The sequence below is a fragment of the Saccoglossus kowalevskii genome, chromosome 21 (genome assembly GCF_978046115.1).
Source record: "Saccoglossus kowalevskii chromosome 21, keSacKowa6.1, whole genome shotgun sequence".
NCBI lineage: Eukaryota > Metazoa > Hemichordata > Enteropneusta > Harrimaniidae > Saccoglossus > Saccoglossus kowalevskii.
The window spans coordinates 1,211,885-1,219,359 of record NC_140661.1 but is presented as its reverse complement, the minus strand read 5'-3'; the positions used below and the strand labels follow the sequence as shown (position 1 = coordinate 1,219,359).

General features: G+C 36.1%; 2 long non-coding RNA genes across 2 annotated transcripts; both read left to right on the top strand.

Moving 5' to 3' along the window:
• The first annotated feature begins 517 nt into the window (after window positions 1–517).
• LOC144361514 (uncharacterized) lies at window positions 518–1,424 on the top strand. Its single transcript, XR_014928099.1, has 3 exons — window positions 518–563; window positions 1,109–1,194; window positions 1,375–1,424. It is a non-coding gene; the product is annotated as an uncharacterized LOC144361514 (long non-coding RNA).
• Window positions 1,425–1,741: 317 nt separating this feature from the next.
• LOC146729509 (uncharacterized) lies at window positions 1,742–6,308 on the top strand. The gene is made up of 3 exons (XR_014928052.1): window positions 1,742–1,802; window positions 3,062–3,139; window positions 5,161–6,308. It is a non-coding gene; the product is annotated as an uncharacterized LOC146729509 (long non-coding RNA).
• Window positions 6,309–7,475: the final 1,167 nt, after the last annotated feature.

The following is a 7,475-nucleotide window of genomic DNA, read 5'->3' as shown; positions in this document are numbered from 1 at the left end:
AGAAGTAGATGCTGTGTCAAAGGTCAAGTGAGAAAAGTCCCTAGCCATGATCTTGACACAGAGGGTGACATATATTGTTGTCACTGATCAAATTCCTCATGAAAACAGTATTATACCCAGCTTTTAATTACCTTATAACAAGATGCAATTTAACAAAAGAACAAAAAATTAAAGAATGCAAGTAATACCCGGCCACAATAGCAATACTCACAATTGAAGGTAATTTGGTTGGTTGCGTGAAATTAGAATAGTCCGTCATGTGGGTTGGGATATGTCCCACAGCGTATCGTGAACAGTACCTGAAATGCAGCCACAATACAACATCAATATTGATTAAACGTCTTTTAGGTACATGGTCCATTGTCCAGGCAGTAACTAGCCATTGTTTACTCGTCCTAATGTAAATTGCTTATCATAACATTATAAGTTATGTGAACTGTTTCTTTGCAGAAAATTAGGGAATAAACATACTTTTTCAGAAATTATATTTCTATTTCAGATTTCCTCTGGACTCCAGCTTGGTATTAACTCGTATTTAGCCATATATACCTACTTTATCAAAGGTGAGTACTCTGTTACGTGTTTGCAATTAACTCACCTCTGATTACGTTATGCTAGAAATAGCGTTGTACTGATTCAAATTAGAGATAATGAAAATACATATATAATAAGTCAACGTGTTGTACGTGTTATGTCGGGGTAAAATCATTTCTTTGATTTGAGTCTACTGTGTATCAAATTAAATTGCACTGTTTTATTTAATCTTACATGTATCATGCATAAAAAATTGTTTTCAGTAAGAGGAAATATGTCGAAGAATTCTAGTGAGATAAATCAATCCAAATGTAATTTTAACCTACATCAGCAGGGTAAAACAAAACTGTATCACGACTGTCTAAACCGGCTCACGTTCCCTGCTGGAGGGTGAACAATCCAACGATCGGATAATTCTGCTTCGCAATAGCAAGAGTCGATATCGAAGGACCGACAAGCGACGTCGCAAGGAAAAGAACAGCTTATTATTTTTATACGGATTGTTGCGTTTATTACAACGTCATGCTATAATTATATTCATACGTAAAATTAAACATTTTCTTATATCTTTCAGTCATTTTTATAAGTTGCGCCATAAATCTGACAGCTTTTGGGTTACTTTTTCTATTTTCTATATTGCTGGCCATAAGTAATCGAAAAGTAAGTGTTAACGACTAATTGTTACACATATGTTTACATAGATGTAAATGGTATGCTAATGTTCTCAATGTGATCTATTAATTATGGACTGTCATACAATGCAATAATAAATGGGGAAATTAGTATACAATATATGCGTACGCAAAGACTTGTTTTTAATATGTAAATTATGTGTTACAGGATATGACACGTTTGCACTTACCATGGATTATATCAATATTAATTGTGACGTTCCTACAATTCGTGATGGACATTATTCTGCTGGCTATTATGGCAAGTTTTAATAGACTGATACATCATATATTACCTTTTGAAATTCTTACAATATTTGAAATTCTTACAATATTTGAAGTACTGCTGCCACAGAAGAACCGGTAATCTTGGTTCCTCTGATATTACGTTAATTCTGGTACTACATAATGGTCATTCTTATCTTCGTGTAATAAATGACCAATTGTTGGCGTTGTGGTACGTAATACTGATGTTGTACTAGATTTATAGAGTAAATACTTTAGTCAAGTTTATCATTATGTTTTTTTTCTACTCAGGGTTTGACTGTTTTTACAATAGCAAGTTTAGCTATATGGATCGTTAGCGCATTTTTGAATGTAAGTATTTAACGTAATTCAAATCAATATTAAAACACATATGGGTGTACATGGTGGGGTTTGTACGAGTTCGTATCCATAATTATAAAACTTTTTTTGTCGTTTTACAAGCATCATTGTTAACTTGGCGCTACAATTGATGCTACTGCATATTATATAAATATGAGTCTACTGAGTGTCGATAAGAGCTTAAACTGACTATTCTCAGATCTATATGATGCATAAAATGACACATATATCATACGTACGTAACCTACTTATTGTCCCTATGCCTGATTTCAATTTTTATTTTTCAATTTCATTCGTTCTACTTGATTCAATGAATGCGGACTCTCATGTACTGTATATATATATATATGATCATCATATTCGGCAGTCAATCCATGAACATGTTTTATTCAAAACGAACCCATCTTAGTCATATCTCATCCTTTTTTTCCCATCAGCAACTCATCATTGCATACTGGGGCACTACCGTACGCGATGAGTGTGTCATTGAAAGTACTTGTTGGTCGTCGCGGCACGTGCCATTCATTCAATTTGTACTTTCAACAACACACTTTTCTGTTACGAGTTCGCTTTCAGTGTGCACTTTCTTAACTAACTAGGACTGGACACTAAACGTTCCAAGTTTTATCCTCCACGTCACTGGTTTTATTACTCACAACAAATCAATCAATAAATCAGTCTTTTAAATTCATAAAGTGCTTGGATCCAAAATTAAGTTCTGTTCAAAGGCGCTGAGGGAGTTATTTTACGCTATAGGCTTTGTTGAATAAATATGTTTTCAGTCTTTTTCTAAATAAGTTGAAATCAGTGACTTGACACATGTCAAATGGAAGGGTGTTCCAAAGTTGAGGAATAGCATATAACAGCCACGCCCCCATATGTTTTTAATTTATATTTGGTGGTGCAAAGAAGGTTCTTATTGGAAGAACAAAGCGTACAAATCAGTGTATATAAATGAAGAAGATCCCAGAGTTAGTTTGAAACAAAGCTTTGAACGTTAACAAAATAATGTTCAACTCAATTTTGTGATGATGGGGCCAATGAAGTTTTTGTCACACATACAACGTGTTTGAATAACATGATTCTTTTGATCTGTTGTGTGGGTTACCCACATATAAGAAATGGTTTGACTTACATTTGTGTGTGAAGGGAAAGTTATTTTAAATTGTATTTGTTTACAAATAGTTACAACAATTAGAAAACCATGTGCTTGAAAGCCCTCTTAAATTTCTATGAATTTACCACTACAGGTATATGGTTTTCTGTGTGTGTTGTCACATTACCAGGAACTGAAAGCAGGTAGAGGAACAGCTAGACATTATCCCGGGGTAAGTGCTGTTAGATTATCTTCATTTGCAACCGCATATAAACATTACGTAATGCATATTATAAAGAAAAAAAATCATGTTGTAATAATAGATCATAAATAGACTTGTAATGCTGACATGAGCTGTTCACTAAGATGGAACACGTATGGAGTAATCAATGGCAGGGTTTAGAGCTGGTAGGTAGGTCGTCTCTCTTTTTGTGACGTAAAGAAATCTAGGATAATGTACAGATGAATTTTGAGTTCATAGCAAGAAACAACTATCCGATGTCTCGTGATTTTTGGTGATTATAAACTTGCTGCTTTATTTTAATTTCAAGTACTAGACAAAGTCAACATAATATACATATTTATAAATCATTCTCTAATTTTAGCCATATAATGACAATGACTAATTAGAAGCCAGGACCACGCTTTTAAGACTTGACTACTTGAAATGACTTCATTCTAAAACATACTGCAACTTTCAGGCGCAGCTTGCAGTTGGCACATTATGATCAGTAACGATGTATTAGTGCAGGAAATCACTGCCTTCAATGAGGTCGCTGATTGGCTACGTACGCTGACAATCACGTGACCAGTGTATCAATTGTAATGTCCATTACGATTTTCTTGGTCCCATAACACTACAATAATATGCTAATTGAATTATATCCCCCCGTATATGTGCTTCGATTCAGTTGCCCCAGGTCGGCTGCCCATTCAGCAGAGAAAAAAATATATACTTCACTTGTTAGGCCCGTGACATGCAGCGTTTGAACGTAACAAATGTCGGTCCCACGTGTAAGCAATGTAGTGTGTGCCTGCATATATTAAATATTACACAGTATTTTATATCCGACATAGACTTTACGATATGCATTATTGGAGCGTTATATGGTGGTGTGGCATTGTAATAATTAAAGCTATATTCAGAAACTGTGAATCCCAAGTGGACAGACGTGCAAAACATATAGTACAGTATGCATGTATGATTTCACATGGGACTGTCGTGTTAAACGCTTGTGTTGCACCAAGCTACTTGGAAGGTTTATGTTAAGAGTTTGACGAACGGGCTATGCCTGCCTGTCGGCGATTTGTCTACGTCCTTGTCTCTGCCTCTGTGAATCGTTGAAAGATTGTAATCTGACACTGCATACTTAACCACAAACACTACCAAATATCTTATTCCGAGTTTTGGGCATATTGTAATGAATTGTATTGCTGTGAGATAATTCTTTATAGTTTAATATTTCATCATTTTGATGAATATTATAGTACTCTGTCAGGCAGCATAGTTTTTTCAATATTTGGTTATATTCACGTATGCTTATGTTACATATCATTGAGCATAATAAATGTCCAACGAATGTATTTTAAACGTGTGCCTTGCATCTTTTTGTGAACAGAATTATATAATAATCTATTGTAACACCTCATTTATACATTGTAACTACCCCTGAAGCTATATTTTGTGCTTGGTCACGTGGTAACCAGTGCCCACACACAATAGGATAAAAGTATGTTTTGGCGAATTTATATTCTGGAACCTCTTGACATGTATGTGTTAACTTTCCACTGAAACATTCAAATGTATTGTGTATGCCTAGCCCATATCCTCACTTCCACGTACGTTCTTTATTTGGCAAGTCCTAATAAACTAACACATTAATTTTATGGTAACGTGACGATAACAAAAAATGCAAACGATATCCTGTTCCGAGGCTTGTCGCGGCTGCCAATGCCCAGAAGGAAAGAAATTTGTTATCTACAATATACAGTACAACATACATTATAGTATGCAGTATTACAATATATACTACTGTAACAATATAATTAACGTGAATCCTGATATCCATACTATTTACACGATGTTGCTGTCCACCGCGCACGCCAACAACGGGATAGGAACTTTTTTCTCATCTCGACCCTCGCAATTAAAGGGTTACCGAGTATAGATATAATAATCCATATTAGTCTTGTAACAAAAGATTAACAATAAAAGATTACTTTTGTAAATTATTCTTTATTCGTTCATGCTAGGAGACAGGAGCAGTATCGGTATCTAAGAGAGAGCAACCATACACGTCTACTCTACAAGCTGAATCCACTGACCATCATAATGTGTACGTGGGCAAACCAATCCTGGATGTCAATATTAGAGTGTAGATAAAACATGGTACGAAGACGTGAGTATTACATAATGCGAATGTGAATACTGGCAACACACTGTCGTCGGTTTGAGATTGATATGCTAAAGGTGTTGGTGGTCTCCAGTATTACCTGCTATAATCACACACTGTAACTGTGTCGTTCTACCTACGCTACACTCGTGATATTTGGAAGTGGATGAATTTCTTAACGGCTCCTTGCACTTCGACAGACTGTGCCTGTGGACTGACTGATTCTGATTATACTTGATGCGAACACCGTTATTACATTGTTATAATCATTCCCGAGAGATACTATCATCGCGACTTCGAATCCGTGGAGACATTTAGTTGTGCTTTAGATGATTACACCAATATAATCAAATGACGTGACAGCTGCACGGGAAAGGGTTGCATGGAAGTTTTTCTAAATTGAGGCATGGCCTTCAGGCTAACAACTGTGATGTGTTCTGAGAAATATATCTTTCGACTTCAATGTAATTCACAGCAACGCTTGAAAAAATGGTTATATGTAAGGATGCTGAGAAAATAGAAAAGTGCAATCAATGTGGAATACTGATTTGGATTGAGAAACATTTCAACAACCTTTAATACTGTCTGCTTGAAATCACTTTTTTCCTTTTAAAGGAGTTACAGCTTGCGGTGCAGTTCATACATAATCGTTGTCACCATATTAGACATGAATAACCACAGACGCCATAATTAGTCACTAAGACAGACTTGTTATAGTCATCGCAAGATTATTTAAACACGTTAAAAGCTTAGTTTATGTAATTTGTGGAATACAAAAATAATCGATATTACTAGTGAATACATTTACGTGGATATCAAAGCGATATAGTTGGAGCTTTGCACATAAGGCAGCTTGTGTATTGTCAACTATGTTTTTGTGCTTAAATGTCAAATACGTGAACAAACTTAAAACAGATGTATTGTATGTATGTGCGCATGCAGTCACTTTTTGTTTTTGCCACATTTAAATATTTTTGGAACAATGAAATAAATCTATTCATTATAGAATCGATATTTGTCATGCATGATTTATTTCCATGTTACGTGCACATAACGTTTTCAAACAGTTTTAAAAAAATATTTCAAACAAAATATTTTCACGGTGGTACTTTTGGAAATTCGGGAAAGACTTTGCCACTCAAACTGTCCCACACACCGTGTGTTTCTCCTGGTCCGTATTTTGCTACAGAACACATGTTTGGGTGTACACGGCAAAGACGTGTTGGCAATCTTTCATGCGCCATTACAGTCATCAGTCATCAAAGTTTTCCCCTCAAAAACGCATCGATAAATGTTGCCTACTTTGGTCCAGTCTATGTGTAACACGGCATTTATTTTAAATGAATGATGAGTTCATTCTTGGTACAGTTGTTTTGGTATTCTTATTGAGTCAGTGTCATATTCATCCGCTTGGTCCACCACGCTCACCCATGACAACTAGCTTAGGCTTCCGCGTTGTGTATATAACCTTCTCATCCACATTACAGTGACTGTGGTTTTTCCGTCTGTATGTTGCATAGCTTTGTCCTCACTATTGAGTTTGTAGCATATTCATCCAGTGTAAACTGTAAACTATGTTGCCCCCTCGTCGAATATGTGGCACGTATTCATCCTAAAGCCGGGTGCTAAATTTGCTTCTTGATTTAAGTTTTAGCTTTTCTACTGTTTATGTGACGGTGATTTCAGTGCTTTTGTTGTTCACATTGACTGTGGCATATCAACACCTTTACCAACACATCGTGTATGTGGTTCATTGATCCAGAGTGCAGTAATTTCGAATTTTCTCATTATGATATATCTATCTAGAGTACACGTCTTCAACGTGTTATATATTTATGTGCTGTACACATGTCAGGGTATGGTGTCATTCACTGTGGCGTACTCATACCAGGGTACGGTGTCATTAACTGTGGTATACATATACCAGGGTATGGTGTCATTGACCGTGGTGTACTCATTCCAGGGTACGGTGTCATTGAATGTGGCGTACTCATGCCAGTGTACAATGTATTTGACTGCCGAGTACTCATGCCAGGGTATGGTGTAATTGACTGCAGCAAACTTATGCCAGAGTATGGTGTCATTGACTGTGGCGTACTCATGCCAGGGTATGATGTCATTGACTGTGGCATACTTATTTCAGGGTATGGTGTCATATACTGCAGCAAACTTATG